The sequence below is a fragment of the Paramormyrops kingsleyae genome, chromosome 12 (genome assembly GCF_048594095.1).
Source record: "Paramormyrops kingsleyae isolate MSU_618 chromosome 12, PKINGS_0.4, whole genome shotgun sequence".
In the NCBI taxonomy this organism is placed as follows: Eukaryota; Metazoa; Chordata; class Actinopteri; order Osteoglossiformes; family Mormyridae; genus Paramormyrops; species Paramormyrops kingsleyae.
In genome coordinates, this window is record NC_132808.1 from 16,357,392 (window position 1) to 16,377,343 (window position 19,952).

At 40.9% G+C, this 19,952-nt stretch overlaps 1 protein-coding gene across 1 annotated transcript in view; it reads right to left on the reverse strand.

Moving 5' to 3' along the window:
• si:dkey-237h12.3 (teneurin-3) overlaps positions 1 to 223 on the reverse strand; it is a 350,156-nt gene extending 349,933 nt beyond the window's left edge. Inside the window, exon 1 of the mRNA XM_072697573.1 lies at positions 146 to 223. The gene's annotated coding sequence lies outside the window, so the exon portion shown is untranslated. The remainder of the gene's footprint in view (positions 1 to 145) is intronic.
• Between the last annotated feature and the right edge of the window lie 19,729 nt (positions 224 to 19,952).

The window sequence follows — 19,952 nt, forward strand, 5'->3', positions numbered from 1 at the left end:
TGTTCAATTATAATACTTTTTACGCTTGTTATCATAGTGTAATCAATATTCTGAGTGTGCCCAACAGCCTTGTTTGACATCGAGAGCAGAAACTGAAAAAAAAAACTTTAATCTTTGAACTAGGGTTTAGTTAAATCATACATACATTCAACTGGATGCTGATTCATCTTCCAAGTGTGGGATGGTAGGATGCTCTCATCTGTCTCCGGGCACAGCTGGCTTGTATAATGATTCATGCCAAGATCTGTGTAAGGGGTGATCCATAGCCGTTTATTAAACAAAGCCAAAACACAGGAATAACGTGTAAATCAATGAAAAGTCATAAGTGTACAGAACAAAATCCAAATCGCAATCAAAAAACAAAGTCACGAAACCAGGGATCATTATACACAAATATATGACAGAACAAAGGAAAGACACAATATGGAGACAAACTCACAGGACCACACAGCAGGATACTGAATGAGAGACGTGTTTAGATGATTGAACAGGAAATAAGTTTCAGGTGAGTTCAATACGCAGGCAATGATAGGGGAAGGGTAACCGGTTGAGCAGAAGATCTGGAGTAGATCTTGGACCTATAGGCAGATTTGCTGAAGGCATGAAAGTGGCAGGAAAAGTGAAGACTGTTCCTCTGCTTTGGTCAATAAAAAGAATAATTATTTTTGTTTCACTTTTAACTTGGCTCTTTATTCTGCAGTACTTAATGAACTCTTCACATATATCCATCCATCCAACTGCTTACTCATTACAGGGCTGTGGGACCCTTCAAATACTATTAATGATGTTTTTAAGTTATTGTTAAAATGAATTATAAGTCAATTATCTCGAGACACCTTTCCCTTTGTTGCCTTATGTACAGTACGAAGACCTGTTCCCTATTATCATAATCTTTTTTTTTTATCTTAGCTTTACTAACCCCTTTTTGAAGTGGAGGTGTGACTTCTGTTTGTATTTAAACAACTTGAACTTTGAGACCTACCACGCTTATTAAAAATTAAATTGTCACTCGAGCATCAAGCTGTATGTCGTTTTATGGGACTATATTGGCAATAACCTCATAAACTGTTTTAACAAGGAAAGGATAGGCAGCCTAATAAGCTCAACATTTCAGCTTAGCCTTTTAAAAGCAGGACCAAGGAACCCATACCGAATGCATTTCACACTGGGAAAATAAAGGATTTTTTTCAATTTATTGAAATTTCCAATGAAACATTGCTTATGACAGGTAAATCAACATCATTTCTTCTTCAGCTATCTGTGAACAACCCTGCATACTAATAAGATATGCACCCGGATGAATATTACTTACAGTTTTCGTAACGGTACTATCCATTGTTTAATTTTGAGTGATGGATATCACCATATAGTGCTGCATGTCGCAATGTTTCTAAAGCTTGGCAGTTCTGTATTTTTAGGGTAACTGTTAGACCTTTTAAACAAAGTTATAATTCTGATCTCATACAGCCTTGCAATAAAATGCTTAGATTTTTGCAAATGCCATAATTCATGTAAATTGTTTCAGTGATCATTATTTAAAATGTCAACTTTATGATTATAGTTACAGTTACAGCTAAAGGACTGATTAAGCATGTCATTAAGGATATCAGAGAGCACAAGCAAATCACTATGAATATTAAGAAACACAAGAAACATAAACATGAAAATCATAATCATCTACTCCTTTTGATTTCTCAAGGGTCATTTTGGAACTAGAAATAAGTACTTAAAAAATTCCAGTTAATGCCAATTAGAGACATGATTTTTTTTCTTCCTTTAAACCATTATCACCTCAACTTCATTTTTATCAGTTTTAAACACTATCGGTAGACTGCTAAAAATGCAGTATAAAAGAAAATATAAGTTTATTTTGTTTGTTATATGGCATTTAATTGCTAACGGTGTTTGAAAATGTGTATAAATTATTTAAATTTAATGGTGTTTCGGCAAGAGGAAGTTTTGAGGATTTCATTTGGGTGAGCAAGCAAGGGAGTGACAGAACCTCGGCTCCATGGATGGCACCAGACTCAGGGATGGACCAACTTCTCTGGGGGCCCTAGGCTGACATGGGTAGAGGGCCCCCTAAATGGGCGCATTCAAGCTATTTTTGGAGCCGAAAGAGAAACGAGAGGAAATTAAAAACAGTGGAACATCAGTAATATGCTAATCAAAGCACAGGGTTCCAGCTATAAAACTTAATGATCAGGGAAGGGACGGGGGTGCTTTTAGTAAAATTCGCCGATCAATCAGCCAAATTTAAGATATATCATTAAGGATTATAATATTTTAACCAAAATTATTATGTAAATGGTTTGCAGTGGAGATGGAGTACACAAGACAAGATCAGCAGGGGGCTCCCTAGAGTGTGGGGCCCAGGGTTGTTGCCCCCCCCCCCCAAATTCTGTGTCTGACATACCTCTAATGGACACCACCTTCATCTGGGTCTCCAGCGAGGTTGAAGAGCAGAGCAATAAGGATGGGAACAATGGAGCTCCTCGGTGAGCAAAGTGTCCCAGATATCCAGTGCTGGTACCCAGGAGCTTTCCTTCATTCCAGAGCCTTCCCAGTCAACCAGCTACTGCAGACATCTCATTTGATGATGGGAATCAATCAGGATGCCACTGACTGCATAAGCAGAACCATGATCCCGGATTAAGGGTGGAGACTCATCAAGGGGCTGTACTACTAGCCTTAATGGGAAACATGGAACATAGGAATGACCTTGCACAGCACACCTCTTCACTGCATTGAAACTATTCATCCACTGCTGGGATATCTGGTGACTCACCAGACCAAAAAAACACAGGGAGAGTGACAACCGTTACTATATATGTGCTAATTTCCGCTAGCACGTCTGTGAGAATCGCTGTTATGTTAGCCTCAAATGCTCACCGAATTAACATTAGCTTGTGTAAATTTGCATCACAAGTCCATTCTGTTCTGCCATTCTATAGTACTTTTTCCAAGTCAGGCGTTGGATATTTTCAAGTTCCGAGTTAACGGAAATGCATTAATTAATTGTGATGTGCAATATTACTACTAATAAATAATATATAGACCAGTTAATTTTTTCCCCGTACATTTCGACCAATCAGATGATAGTGACACAACCAGCTCGGTTTAGTCATGCTTTTGGGCAGGGCCATGTCTGCGCGGGTACAGCTGGGGTACAGCTCACATAATCTACAATGGAAAACCGCCTCTTCACGGTTCGGCTGAGTTCTTGGTGGAAAAGCACCATTAGCAGATTGAATAATGAGAGAATTCAGTATATCCCATCCAGGGAAGGAACCTACTGTACATCAGTTGTATTGGTGGGAATGAAACCTCAATATCTTCAGATAAAGATGTCTGTTTGGGTCACTGGATTTAATATGCATCCAGATGACAAACTCATATGTACATTGAGATTTGAGAAAAGTCAGACCAGATCTGAGTCATAATCTTAGGATCTAGATCAGAAACAATCTGCTCATACATGCTTGAAAGGTATAGAAGTGAAATAGAATTCCTGTATTTTTTCTGTTGACACCCTGTTGGAGAACCTTTCCAGGGCCATGAGGATAGAATTAGATTTCTGAGAGCAGGGGGCAATCCACCAGATGATTTTACTTGCGAGGAACCTGGGTGACTGAAACCTGGGTGAATTTATTGTAACACAGGGTGACATACTAAGGCAGAGACATAGGTCTTTTGAGGAGGACACCCAGCAGGAGTTGGGTCAGATTGAAGGGCCTGTTGGATCTAATCCATGATATCACCAAATGGGTGAGATGATGCATTTGGGAGGGAGGATGCTGTCCAGCTCCTCTTGTTGTCATGGAGTCCAAATAGGGCATTGGCCTTAGTGTTCTTGGATCTGGTCCTGTAAAACGGGTGAACTGGAATCAACTGAAGGCCATCGTCCCTGAGGGATATTTAATCCTTTGGCAGGCCAGATGTACTCAAAATCTTGATGTGCTAGAAATCTCCTCAAGACGGTGCCATGAATTCTCAAAAGCCATCCTAATGGCAAGGAGTTCTCTGTGGCCAGTGTCATGATTCCTTTTATCCAGGAAAGCTTCCTCGAAAAGGAATGCACATGGATGCAGCTTAGGTTGCGTACCTTTCCATGGGACAAAACCTTCCCCATTCTGAACTCTGAAGCATTTACTTTGGTGACAGAAGGTACTGAAGGATCAGAATGTTTCCTTTTATTCCAACTGAGTCTATGGGAACTGCCCTTTCCAAAGGCTATGAGAAGTGCAGCAACAGAACTGTAACGATGCAAAGAAATTATAATAACATTTTGCAAACCCCAGGAATTTCTGTAATTCCTTGATTTTCACAGGCTTGTGTCAATTATTTACTGCTGCCACTATCAACAAGTCCATTCGCCCTCTTTGAGTATTTCACCTGGAGTATAGTCTAGGAATCTGGTTTCAGACTTTTCTCACTGTCTTTCAGGACACAATATATAATACAAGGCTGAAGACAGACAAAGAATAAACTGGCAGTAGCAAGAGAGATAGATGGATGGACGAAGCCTTAGTACGGTGCCTCCTGAATATAATTTTCTATAGCTTGAGACTCAAACATGGATAATGGATAAATATGACCCCTAGGGGAAGTGAGTCCGATAAGCAGATTAATGGCATAATCCCAAGGTTTATGTGCAAGTAGATGTGTAGTCCACTGTTTGCTAAAGGCCTCTCTGCTAAATCTTGATAATCGGGAGAAGTGAATGGAGTGTCAGAGGATACAGAACTTTCTGCATTTAACCCTGAAAGAAGCAATTTCTTTCTCTGGCAATTAGGTCTTTCTTGGGATTATGGCATACCAAATATTGGAGGGTAATTCTATGGCAATGAGTGTCAGAAATTCAGTGTAGAGTAGACCCACCGGTAGTGTAAGGGTATATTAGTCTGGGTGATCCTATGAGCTAGCTGCTGCAGTCCTTTGCTGATAAAGGGCATGGACATTGGGGGACCAGAATCTGGTAATGCTATACCTGATTCTTTCTTACTGGATCCAGAATCAGTAGGGCTCTGACATAGATACAGTGGTTACATTTGTACTAGAAATCGAATTTCCTGGGTGGAGACGGGTGGACAAATCATACTCACCACATGCTTGCCTGGACGTCTAGATCTAGTAGGTCAAGAGTGACAGTTTGCCTTGAAGTGACCTGACAGGCCACAGTACAGCCATAGATGTTGTTCCACTCTGCAAATTCTGTCTGATGCTGACAGGCACCCAAGCTGCATGTGTTTTACTGCATCAGTACATAGTCCAACTTGTGCAGATGGAAGAGTGTCCGGCTCATTGAACGTAGTGGGGATTAACCCTCTGGTTCAAAGGATGTTGTCCGCATGACTTTCTAGGCGAATCAGTTCTTAGCTTAAAGAATCATTCTTATAAGCTAGCCCAGCCTGGAGTGGTCACCAAAATACAGTTAGCAGGTTGTGGACATTCCAGTTTCTGGCCTCCAGATGACTGTGGCTCATTGTAAAACTTTTTCTGTTAGCAATGGTATAATAAATTTGATCAGAGACCTGCCATTGGGACACACGGTGTGCTGATTCACAAAGCAGAAAGCCTTTACACTTATGCATTGACTCGTCGTATTTTTCTGACATATTTAGCTAAACATTTTGCTCACCACTAGAAAATTGTCACACAGAGTCAAAGTAAAAGCAAAATCAGCCTTTATTTCCTAAGAAAATTGGAACATTTACTGGGAACAGTGGGGCCTGATATCCCAAATATATCTGGAAGGGGATTAAAGTTATGGTGGAATTTTGTAGCTACATGTAGAGCTTGTGGTACAATGTCCAATATTCTTGATTTCTTGCCTGATACAATAGAAAGAAATGACCCAGCTCTCTGTCAGGCCATTCCTGAGGTAGTAAACCTCCAAGCAGAAACAAAAGACCTTCCAGACTCATGACATGAATTGAGGTTCATGATCTGAAAGAATAGCTTCAGCAATACCATACAGTCTAAAAGCAAACTGAAACGATGACTCGACAATAGCAATAACAGTTATCGAGCATTTGACAACTTGACCGGGATAAGAAAAGTCAAAACACACTTTTTGGCTTAAATGAGAAATGAGTATGTTTGACCAAAACCATACACTGTGTCCCACGTAACGGCATCCCAGTCATAAAATGTAAAACCTAAAATGTGGAGGGACTGTTTGGATTACATGGAACCAGGACAGATTGCCATCATTGATAACACTATCAATTCTGGATTGGTAAGCTCAACCAAAGGACTTGTAACAACATAATGAAAAGACACATTAGCTTACCAAAGGATAATTGAAACCAATGAGAGTTAGCATTCTGAAAAGTCCAGACCATGATCCAACAGAAATATTGTGTTAGGATCTGAAATGGGACATTCATGTAAGGAAGCCCACCATTGTCACTGAGTTGAAGTAATTCTGTAGTAAGGAGGAATGGGCTGTATTTCCCCCAGGCAAATATAGGGGACTGATCAACAGTTACATTAAATGTTGATGTCATTTCCACTCAATGGGTTTGCTGCAGTTATAAGAAGCAAGGGTTTACAAAACATCCCTTTTCCAAAATGCTTATCCTTCTGGGTCACAGGGGGGTCTGGAGCCTATCCCAGAAACTACAGGCATGAGGTGGGTAACAAACCAGGACAGGGGGCCAGCCCATCACAGGGCACACTCACACCTATGGACAGATTAGTAACTACGATTAGTCTCAGCATGTCTTTGGACTGTGGGGGGAAACCCCACGACAACATGGAGAGAACATGCAAACCCCACACACATGTAACCCAAGCAGAAACTCGAACCCTGGTCCCAGAGGTATGAAGGCAACAGTGCTAACCACTGCACCACCATGCCGCCCCTAATTGACAAATCTTTCTAAGAAAATTTTATGTTGGATCACTTAGATCAATATATGAATTTTGTTTACTATATGTTATATTGGCATATTATTTTTATTATTTAGATGATACATTTTAGGTCAAATTTATGCATAATCAGGAAGGTTATTTTAAAGTGATTGGTGAAGCTGGGACAGTAGCAGCAGCTGCTGTGATCATTCATCTCCAGCTGTGTGTCACTGTGGGCGTGGCCCTGTGGCCACACGCTGACCAGCTCTCCAAGAGACCGGTCCTGAAGTGTGACAGGTGGCTGCTGTCCAAGGTGCTGCACTGGAAATATATAGCAGAGCCCAGCTGCCTGTCACGCATGGGTCAGTTAATCAGTATTTCCCTGTCAGTCAAGGAGATAAAGGGCTGGTAAATGAGGGAATGAGGAGACAAACTGGAGGAGCAAGTGGACAAAGCACTGTTCCCATTACTGGCTGAAACTCCTGGTGTTAGTCACATGATTTCAGGATGGCGGCACAGCAAGAAACATAGTAAAAAAAAACTGTTTTCTGTTTCCATGTGAGAGAAGACATAGATGCAAACTTCAAAGAAGAAAAACTTCAAAGAAAACAAAACAATAAAGTCTGTGGGTCAGATTCTATACAGAATCCAAACTGTTGCTGTAGCTGTTTTTATCCATATAAACATTAACAGCAGCAACAAGACCATCCTGTGCATCAATTCATATGCAGCTGTTTCAAGCATCTTGCCTTTTTTTACATTTTAATATTGTCAAGAAATTACACATTTGAGGAAATTTGATGTGTTTTCGTTGATATAACAAAGACTATTTTTGAAAATGATGCCATTTTTTCTTAATATCGGGGGCGCTTGTCATGTGTTTTGTCATAAGTAACTATTTTAAGCATATTTTATGTTACAGATCCACAGAATGTGAACGTTAATATAAATACGGGTAACGACGGCTGCTACACCCACCATCTGACTTTTTGCAAACTGCAAAGTCATCTTTATGCTCTGTGAAATATTTTTGAGTGCAAAGAATGACTATTGAAGGTTACAGCATGGAAAAAAAAATCAACAAACTGCCATAATGACTGGAATTAATATGAATATAATGCACCAACCTTCTCACATATTGCATTTGATTGAAAATAGTCCTGAAGAAAAGAATAAGAAAAAAATGATTTATGGTAAGTTAATGCAGCCAAGATAAATCAATTCCAGCCTGTCCTGTTTATTGGTGACCCAGATCAGAGGTTATAATTCAAAGCCAAAGGAAAATATCAGAGTGAAGCAGAAAGGTCAGGCTTTATTTGAATCTGCCAAAGGTTAAGATTGATATGAACAATACCAGACTTATCTCATGCTTAATGAACAAAACTCTCTTTCTGCTCAGGTTTCAATTTAGCTTTGAACAGCTTAGGGAAAATCGTTGTTGTTAGATAGCTTTTAATTACGTGTGTAATTTGTAAACATTTATTTCTATTGTGAGCGAATGAATAGTCAAGCAGAATTTTCCATTGAGTTATTTCTGGGTTTGGTTTATGGCTAATGGTTTGCTGTTAAGCAGGTGGTTTCGCACTGGGCTAAATCTCCCTAAACCCATGTGTGGAGGCAAACCCCTATATTGACGTGGAGCTAGAAGTATTGAACATCCACACCGTCATGTAAATATAGCATAGCTAACATATTGTGTGCTCTTCAATAGTGTTTTGTTACGGAAGGGCCTCCTCCGAAATCATAATGACGTTTTGCATCTCGTGGATATGCTATAGGCAGGCGAGAGAGAACTTCAGAAGACAAATTAAATTATGTGGATTACACATTTATGATGTGCGGCGTGTTGGCACTGAAGCAAAGATTACAAGAGCGCAGGTGAAAATATTTTGTCACATCTTGCTTGTCATGATTACATGTTTATGGCGAGGATGTGCAAGGTAGGCAAAAAAGCTGGAAAAAAATTCCCCAGTGGTAAATATACGAGGCGAATGTATTCAGGGGGAATTAGTATTCATTACATGCAACTTGAGATAGATGAAATATTACTAGACTTAATTGTATTTAAAAAAATGTACTCATCTGCCTTATTATAAGTTTGGGAGAAAAAGTAGAATTATTATAAGAAGAATCAATCAATGAATTATACGAATCATCATTTTTATGCTTTTTCCCAAGAAAGAATATAGAGCAATGATAACTGAAATATACCTTACACAGAAGTGCAGAATATGACTTTTAATTGTATTTACATTAAAGACTGACCATAAAATAAGAGCAAAAAAATTAAATAAAAACCACAATGAATCAGCTGATTGAAAACATCTTCAATGGTAGCTGTAAAAAAATAATATCAATAATTTTAGCACATCCCATCCAGGATGTACCCCAAGCTTGTGCCGTATGCTGCTTGAAATAGGATCAAGGCCTCCCATAATACTGACAGGATGGAAGTAGTGGATGGATGGATGCTTGGATGGATGGATGGATGGATGTATGGATGTATGGATCATTTTAACAGGTATGTTAATTATCTTATCAATGTTGCTACTTTCACCTGAAGAAATGAATCCATGCTTGTCATTTAGACTGCGGGTTGACTCACTGGTTTGATTGTATTGATAAATTGCAAAAAAAAAACATTTTCATTAAGCTCAGTTGCAGCTGTTACAGAGTGGAGATTTTTGGCAGTTCGAAGTACATAGTCATCAATCTAGCCACATTCAGCGATGTACAACTGACCTCCCTGTCGGCCAATCAGCCCTATCATCATGACGGGTATCTGCCTGTATTTATATCTTTTTCACTTCGAAAGTCCTTTGGCTGTCGATGTCACCTCCAGAAAATGCCACGTTGGTAGACCTAGAGCTATTGTCACCATCTGTAGTCAGTCAGCCGGCAATGTCATTTCCACTGCTTTCACTCGACACTCTTTCCACCAAGCTGTCACTTTTTTTTTCTAATTTCATTACCCTTAAGTTTTGAGGTTGAATTCTGACAGTGGCTATATGCCAACTTAAAAAATGGAAACTTGCAATTATTGAGAACCACGCCAAGACTAACACATTAAAACTGCTCAGCCCTGGATGGTATGAAGTGGTCCTAGAAATGTTTTATATTATTAAAAGTACAATACATAAAGTTCGCATTTTATCCTAATTATAGTTGACAAATCCAAAATTTCATGCTGCCTGAATTTCCATTTTAAATTTCTGCTCATGAACATTTTTGTCACTTAAGCTTTAGTTTCCATTAGTCATATTACAGTATAATACAATCATATGTCACATAACCACATTTCAGTCAATGACGGACCACATTTATGATGGTCCCATACAATTATAACTGAGCTGAAAATTTCCTGTTGTCTAGTGACATTGTAGCACAGTACATTACTCACATGTTTGTAGTGATGCTGGTGTAAACAAACCTACTGCACTGCCAGTTGTGCAATTGTATAGCACATACTGGTTAATGTATTTACTATACTGTACTCATCATTATTTTACAGTGTACGTTTCTACTTATAAAAAAAGTTTACTGTAGCCTGTGTGTAGTAGGTTATACCATCTAGGTTTGTGTAAGTATATCCTGTGATGTTCACATAATGACAAAATGGCCTAACGACACATTTCTCAGAACGTATCCCCGTCTTTAAGCACTGTGTAACTGTACATAAAACATTAGCTTTCCGCTTCTCAGATCTTTCTATGTTTAGGCACAGTACATGCTAATCCATGCTGGGGTAATTCTCAGCCTGCCGCCAGTTTGCCATGTTTGTCATGTCAGGTTCCATCCGCCCCCACCTGCCCCCCCCCCACACACCCCACACCTGCGTCTACTTCTGCCAATGTAGGACGACCAACTGCTCCCCACTAGAGTCAGTCTAAACTATGGGGTGTTAGGTTTTTAATTGAGACAGGAGGGAAATTTGTTAAAAAATAGTAACATTAAACTATAGTCCATGGTCAGGAAGATCTGCTGCTGGAACTTCAGAAGGTTAAGGCTGTGTCCAGTGGGACTGGCCATTCTGCTTTTATTAGCCACCGGAAAGTGTAAATTATATCTCCAAGTCAGTGTGGTAACACCTGACAGGATCTCGAGGATGGCTTTTGCACAGCTCTTGCAATCTGTAAGACATTAAGAAACCAATGACTGCCACTTGTCATGTCTAGTTCTTTGCTTCCCCGCTCTTGTCAGGAATCTCTTCAGGCTAAACGACTTTCTAAATCAAGGGATTGTTGACTGGGGAGTGCAAAACCCCTTGGGATTTTACAAAATATCGTTATTAAGTTCCTTTGTTAATGAGTAACCTTAAATATAAAGCACTTCCTGTTAATATAAAGAACAATTGTTCATAGGAAATTGCAAACTGATTCATAAGATTTAAGCAGAATTCCCTAGAGAAATATTTAAGTAAACTCAACATTTTATGGCTTATCAGTGTATAACAGGTTTTGAGGAATTTAGTCCGTCTTTCCACTCAATGCTATGAATCGTTGATACTTTGGCGATTATTAGTATAAATAGCTTCTAAGGATGTAAGATCTTAATCTTAATTCCTCAGACACATGTTGATGACAGCTCACTTCATTTCTGTTTTTTTCCCACCTGTCAAAAATTAGCACTTGCAGCAGACACACATTACATTTCAACAATAAGCAGCATGCACACATTCTACTCCTTGCCATTTATAATATTCAAAGTGTTAGCATAAGAACATAAGAAATTTACAAACGAGAGGAGGCCATTTGGCCCATCAAGCTCGTTTGGGGAGAACTTAACTAATAGCTCAGAGTTGTTCAAATCTTATCTAGCTCTGATTTAAAGGAATCCAGGGTTTTAGTTTGCGCTACACTAGCAGGAAGACTATTTCCAAATTGGTTTTAAAATGTTCTCCCGCTGTTAGAATCTTATATACCTGGACCATGTCCTCCCTTAATCTCCTTTACTCAAGGCTAAATAGATCCAGCTCAGCTAACCTCTCCTCAAAAGACATTCCTCTAAGACCAGGAATCATTCTTGTACTCCTATGTTGAACCCTTTCCAAGGCAGCAATGTCCTTCTTAGGGTTTGGTGACCAAACCTGCACACAATATTCTAGGTGGGGTCTTACCAAGGAATTGTATAATCGTAGCATCACCTTCCTTGACTTAAACTCAGCACACCTAGAGATGTAACCCAACATCCTATTGGCCTTTTTTATTGCTTCCCCACACTGGCATGAGTGGGACATGGAAGCATCAACATACACACCGAGATTTTTCTCATAATCGGCTACCTTTATTTCAGTGGAACCCATAAAATATCTGTACTTTATATTTCTGCTCCCTGTATGGATTACCTTACATTTATCTACAGTACATGAAATTTTATCTGCCAGGTATCAGCCCAGTCGCCTCTGTGCTGCTAAATCGGTAACAGACCACCCACCTTGGTGTTGTTTGCAAATTTAATCAGTTTACTGTATGCATTGGTGTCAATATCATTAATATAAATTAGGAACAATAGTGGTCCTAAAATTGAACCTTGCGGAACCCCACTATGAACACAGGCCCACTGTGACATTGTGCCTCTAATAACTACTCGCTGCTTCTAGTCTGTTAACCAGTTTTTGATCCAAGCTGCTACAGTTCCGAAAATCCCTGCAGTTTTGAACTTAAGTTTGTGGAGGACAACATCAAAGGCCTTCTGGAAATCTAAATCATATCTTAGGCCTTTTTGTGATCAATTTCTCTTGTAGCTTCTTCAAAGAACTCAAGTAAATTAGTTAAACAGGATCTACCTCTCCTAAATCCATGTTGGCTATCCTTCAGAATGTTATTTGAATCCAGGTAATCTATCATTTTCACTTGGATCATAGCTTCCATTACATTTCCAGTTATGCAAGTAACTATCCCTTACCATCCTGCAAATTAGTGATTTCCTTAATAATTTAAGGAGTTGCAGCAATGACAGGGAACAATGACAGAACTGGGGGAGACAGGACTGGGAAACATGCATATACCAGACTAATGAGGGACTGATATGATTCAGGTGTCGACATTAGGATTGTGAATCATGAACAGGACACAGCTAAGAAGCAACAGGAGGGTTCTGGAGGACCAGCAGTGACCCCTGCAGCTTATACCAAGGGATAGACCAGACAGGTTGTGACATACCCCCCCCCCCCCCCCCAAAGCAGGAAGTCCAGGCATGGGTGACCTTACCACGACCAGGATGGGACAGATAGGACCAAAGATAGGACAGGGCACTGTGAGAACAACAGAGCACAATGACAGACATAAGACTAGACCCAGAACTGGGCCAAAGGGACAGAGACCAGACCACAATGGAACCAAGAAAAACAACACAAGATGCAGAACTGGAACAGAAACATAGGGTAACACTGAACACAAAGAGAAGATACCAAGCAAGACATGAAGGGCAGAACCACAGGACAGGACATAGAGCAGGAGTAGGGGCATAGAACTGACAGGGGCAGGACTAGGAACCAGAATGATGACAGGAGACATTAAAAACACCACAAACTCAAGGACAGGAAGAGGGATAAAAGAGACAGTCACGGAGACATGGAGGGCAGAAACACAGGACATAGGCTGAGGCCAGACGATGACACGATAGGGATCCATAACAGGGGACAAGGCAGGACCATAGTGAATGGGGAATGGGGACTCTCCTGCACCCTGAATGGCTGGACGATTAGTGTCAGCCATGCCAGGTCGAATGTCTGGTCAATGGTGGAACAGCTGGATCAGAGGAAATCAAGGGGTGAGAAGGGTTAGAGGGCTTTGAAGAGCCAGAGGGTGCTGAGGGGACAGCTAGGCTGGAAGGCACCGAGGGGACAGCAGAACCAGAACGCACTAAGGACACAGCCAGGCCAAAAGGCACCAGGGGGACTGTAGTGCCGGGATCCATCCCCATGGCCTCTGCAGGAGAGCCACCCGGGCAGGCTGCACGTCTGGGTGGCCGGCGAAGATGTTGTGCCCCCATCTCCCCCTTTGGGAGATGGAGACTCAGCCAACCCCTCTTTGAGGCCGTAGCGTACATTAGCCTTGGGCTACAGCGGGGCCCACAGCGCAGGACTCAGAGCAAGGCCTAGAGGGTCCTACTCTAAGTCGCCTGGAAGGTTATCTTCCTTATCGGTCCAATCCGACCTGGCAGCGACTGGGGAGTCGGGTGCTGGGTGGACAGTGACTGGCTGAGGGTGAGGAGTCCACCGCCAACAAACCAGGAGATGACAAGGAGAGTGAGACAGCTGGGGACGTGGCGGGCACCAGTAAGACACCAGGGGCTGAAGAGACATCTGGGGATGAGGCAGGAGCTGAACAGGGCATAGCAGGGGCACCTGGAGGCAAGCAGGGTGCAGCCCAGGGCGCTGGTGGCAAGCAGCGAGTTCCCTGCAGGGCAGCAGATGAAACAGAGCGGACCAAGCAGTCCAGAGAAGAGTTCCAACTGGAGGAGTAGCCTCACCTGGTTTAAATGCAGGTGGAATGACATCTCCGGGGTCAGGTTCACTGCTACTGCAGGACCAGGTATAGGCAACATGGCCCCTCTTGGGTTGGGAGCCTGTGATGTAGGTATAGAGGCCCCCTCAGGACTGGGAGTTTGGAGTGTAGGTGAAGCAGCCCCCCTGTAAGCCGAGGACGTGGGCGGAGTAGCCCCCTGGGGACCCGGAGCCTGGGATGCAGGTGGAGCAGCCCCCTCCATGCCGGGAGCTCAGAGTGTGGTTGGAAAGACCCCATCTGGGCTGGCGACCTGGGACTTGAGCTGTGGGGTTCTCCCGGGTCCGGCTCTGGAGGATTGAGAGGTTGCAGCCCCTTTCAAGTTGGACTCTGGAAACGGGTTCTGGAGGTGCAGCGGAGGTGAAGATGGGCTCCAGAGACATGGTGATCTCATCTGGGCTGAGTTCTGGAGGTGCGGTGGCGGCCTTTTCTGAGAACCAACAGGACAGTCTGCAGCAAGCTGCAGGGAGCCAGCAGATGAGTCTACTTCATATGATGGAGAGATGACAGGCTGAGCAGCCTCATGCTCAATGAGCCTTCGCACTTTGACCATTAGGCGCCAGACCTTCTTCGTTTCCTGGAGATCCACATCTGGGTTGAGTCCGGAGATCAGCACCCCCCATCACACAGGAAGAGGGTTCTGGCCTTGGGAATCCTCCGTACCGTGGGATTGCTCGTCCAAAACTATTGTTTGTTCAGGAGGGTGATCCCAAAGCTCTGGTGCCCTCTTTGGTCCCCTGATCTGGGGCACATTGGGTTTTCCGGTCCGCCGGATGCAAAGCAGCTTGGAAGTTCAGGCAGAAACACAAGCTGCAAGGGTTTCATGTGAGTTCAGTCATTATGTCGTGTCCTATGGTAAGCAAAGGCGGAAGGAACCCCAGATTGCAGCCATGAATGACAAAACCCCCCAAAGGGGTCCTTATTTACAATTTAAGGAGCTGGGGCAACGATTGGGAACAATGACTGAACTGGAGGAGACAGGACTGGGAAGCACCAGACTAACAAGGGACTGAAATGATTCGGATGTCGAAATCATCCATCCCCTGGTATGACCAGCAGTGACCCCTGCTGGTCATACCAGGGGATGGATAAGGCAGGTTGTGACACAAAGTGGCTTCTATTACCGGAGTTCCCTACTTCAGTGCTCTTTGATTTTATATAATCCATCCATAATTCTAAAATTATCTTGCAGATATTTCTAATGCCTTAATTTATTCCCCTTTACAATTGCAAAACTAGAGAATAACATACAACCACATTTCAAAAAACTGTGTAAAATGTAAATGAAAACAGAATGCAATGATTTGCAAATCATATAAACTCGTATTTAATTTAAAATAGAACAAAGATAACAATAAGATGTTGAAACCGAGAAATTTTATTGTTTTATGACAAATATATGCTCAATCTGAATTTGATGCCAGCAACATGTTTCAAAAAAGTTGGGATGGGGCAACAAAATACTGGATAAGTTGTGTAATGCTAAAACAAAACACCTGGTTGAATATGTAGCTAATTAGGCTAATTGGCAACAGGTTAGTAAGATGATTGGGCATAAAAAGAGTCTCCCAGAGAGGCAGTCTCTCCGTGCAGTGAAGATGGGGAGAGGTTCACCACTCTGTGAAAGACTGCTTGGATAAATGGTCCAACGATTTAAGAGTAATGTTCCTTAATGTAATATTGCAAAGAGTTTGGGAATTCCATCATCTACGGCACATAATATCATTAAACGATTCTGAGAATCCAGAGTAATCTCTGTACGCAAGGGACAAGACCGAAAACCAATATTGGATAGCCCTGATCTTCAGGTCTCAGGTGGCACTGCATAAAAACAGACATGATTCTATAGTGGAAATCACTGCATGCCCTCAGGAACACTTCCGAAAACCATTGTTTTCAGTTTGTAACTGCATCCACAAATGCAGGATGAAACTCTACCATTCAAGGAAGACACCATATTTAAACATGATCCAGAAATGCTTCTGACTTCTCTGGACTCGAGCTAATTTAAAATGGCCTGAGGCAAAATGGAAAATTGTCCTGTGGTCTGACAAATCAAAATTTCAGGTTCTTTTTGGAAATCATGGACACCGCGTCCACCGGACTAAAGAGGAGAGGGATCATCCAGCTTGTTATCAGCAGACAGTTCAAAAGCCAGCCTGCACATCTGGGAAGGCACCATGAATGCTAAATGATGTACACAGCTTTTGGAGCAACATGCTGCCACCCAGACGTCTTTATCAGAGAAGGCCTTGTACATTTCAGCAAGACAATGCCAAGCCACATTCTGCCCACATTACAACAACAAGACTTCGTAGTAGAGTCTGGGTGCTAGACTGCTCTGCATGAAACAAAAGAGAGACACACAACTGTTGAACGGTAGAAATCCTTTTTCAGGCAAGAATGGGACAACATTTCACTTCAGCAACTGGTCTCCTCAGTTCCCAAACATTTACAGAATGTTGTTAAAAGAAGCGGTGATGCCGAACAGTGGTAAACACGCCTCGTCCCAAATTTTTTGCAACGTGTTGCTGGCATCAAATTCAAATTGAGCGTATATTTTTCATAAAATGATAAAATTTCTCAGTTTCAACATTTGATATGTTGTCTTTGTTCCATTTTCAATTAAATATGGGGTTATGTGATTTGTAAATCATCACATTCTGTTTTTTTTTTTTTTTTTACATTTTACACACTGTCCCGACTTTTTTGGAAATGGTGGTGTATTTAGGATTTTTCTACCACAATTAACAAATTCCTGATTGTCAATACAATGAATAATTAATTAATACTTGACTATACTTAAACATATTTAATTTTCCATGTATACACCTGTAGCGAGTTCATAGCGATCACAATTCTCAGGGCTCTTATTCTGAAGGCTTCTTCGACTTCCTGTCTGAGTTTTTTGTTTCTCGGCGGCAACCGGATCTTCCCTTCTCTGCTTCTTTTTCTTGTTGCTAATAAAAAAGCGCTTCATCCCTTTCGCAGACTAAACAACTGCCTCCTGTCTTTTTCCTCTCGCCACACACCAGTTAACGAATGTGACATTATTAAGGTGTAAAATGTCAGTATGGCTTTATAGATTTTTGTATTGTTTGTTTTGTGCTTTTCACTCTGACAATTAAATGGATAACGTAAATGTAAAAGCAGCAATCTTCATGCTTTTATATATTCTGATGGGAACAGTCACAACAGTGAGCGAAGTGATATTTCTTCCATTAAGGGTGTATCAGTTGTTGGTGAGACCACTTATCCCATTTATCATTATGGAACCACTTAATTTTATTTCTCTATATTGATTGTGTAGCATCCTAGACTTTTTCTGCTTGTGCAAAATTTGGACCATTGATCTATGATTTACTCAGGGCATTACAGAAAAAAACAACATTTTATACTAATCAATAAAGCTGTAGATTGTATATTACCTGTCTGACTCTCTGTTTTTGAATATCAATTTTAATGTAATTATTTTATATCTGACTATGTCAACTATCCCATAATCTAGATATGTAAACAAAATGGCCTGTGTACACATAAAGGTGTCAAAACCACAGGATTCTATCTGTATTATATTCATTTTAAACTAATACTAAAACTGAATAACACTGAATGGTATTTGAAATATATTATTTGAGCCTGGAAAGTAGAAAATATTTAGGAAATTTACAGCAAGGTCAGCACTAGGCAGTTACATCACCAAATAATGTAAGCCTTTTAATTTTCTCTTTCATTTAAAATGTGCAAATAGCAACATAACTTTTTTTTTTTTTTCAAATTAAACTTGGAATGCAAATATTTCATGGTATTATTCTGTGTGCAAAATGGGTAAATGCTAAGTATTTGTAATATGCTTGGATATGTTCCTTTTAAAGTATTTTACTTTCCCTGTGGAGAAGGTGCATAAATGACAATCATTAGAAAATGATAAATAAATACTGTGGAAAGATAGTCATCAATTTTATGGGTAATTACCTAATTATAAATATATTTTTATAGATAATGAAACTCTCAGCATTAAATGTATATTAAATATTTATTTTCATGTAATTTATTCTTGTGGCCATGACCAGGAAAAGTTTTTGGAAGGTGGATGGATGTTATTTATTTAGTAAACAAAGTAACACAATACATAATTCCCCTATAAGCACCCCCCCCCCCAATCACTATGACCCTTAGCAGGACCTTTCCTTGAGTCACTCTCACAGTGCCAAGCCCTCAAATGCAATACGATTTTCTCACCAGAATACTGTATGTTTGGTTAACTTACACATGAAACAAACTAAGGGAATTTGGGCTCTGTGTCACCTCATGTTTGTATCCCTGTTAACCAGGAAGTCATGGACAGCTTGAAGGTTCCTATTCACTCCAATCAACTCAAAGATGTACAATTTACAGGGGAAACATGCTTCAGTTACATTGTGTTCACTATAATTTCCAGGGGTGCTAAAATTCGTGGCACATGTGTTTTATTTTATTATAATTATTTCTTGATGAAGGATTTGTTTTTCTTTCAATAAATTTATTTTAAGGAAAGGTTGGATTTTGCTCAATTTTTCAGCATGACATGAAGCTGCTTCGCCAAAAGGTGGATTTTTTGTAACCCTTTTTACAAATCTTACAAGAGGGGGGCAATAATTTATTTATTTATTGGATTTATTGAGCAAGGACAGCACAAAAGACAATGTTACATGTGAAAACAATGCAGCCGTTGTTTTGTAAGGAGGTTTTCTAGCCAAAGGCTAATTTGCAAACCTAGTCCTTGGTTGGACTTTTGAGGGTGCTCTTTGTGTTTGTGTGTATATGTGTGTAATATATATATATATATATATATATATACAGATGCTCCACACTTTATGATGTATTTGACTTACATCAACTATACGATGGTACAATAGTGATGCAGTCAGTAATCATCACACTTTGAATTGTGATCTGTTACCGGGCAATCGATGCGCGGTACAATGCTTTACACCACAGCCACACTTCCATCCTCTGTAGTGATTCTGAGCATAAACATCCCATACAGTGTTTAACTGCGTCTCAAAATTGTTTTCAAGACCATTATATCTACTAAATGCCCAAGTGTGTCCTATGAATTCATATTAAATTTACAAAATCTTAAGTTTACGATGGGTGCTTTTGGAACGTAAATCCATCGTAAGTCAAGGAGCATCAGTACATTCTTATTTATTGGGTATACAATACATCTGGGCACTTATGACTGAAAAAGAATCGATTCGAAGCGTCCAGATGATTATTGGCAAGAGTAAATCAAACTTTCATGACAACAGGAGAGAGGTAGAAAAAACTACTTTATTAATAAGGTCCTGAGTGCATAGTCTCAGGAAAAAGGGCACATCTCAGGCTGCTCACACCTGAGGGGCCTGGTTTCCTGCCCACCAGGCTTTTCCTCTTTGGTGGGGGAGCCTCTGAGGACTTGGGGGGGCGCTGAATGCAAGGCAGGTAGCTGAGGTGGCGGAGCGGGACCCGAGCACCCAGGTATCAATGCATCACGCGAAACAGAAGGTCAGAGAACCCAGCAAGGTCACGTGACCGACAGACAGGATCCAGGATGCAAAGCAAAGC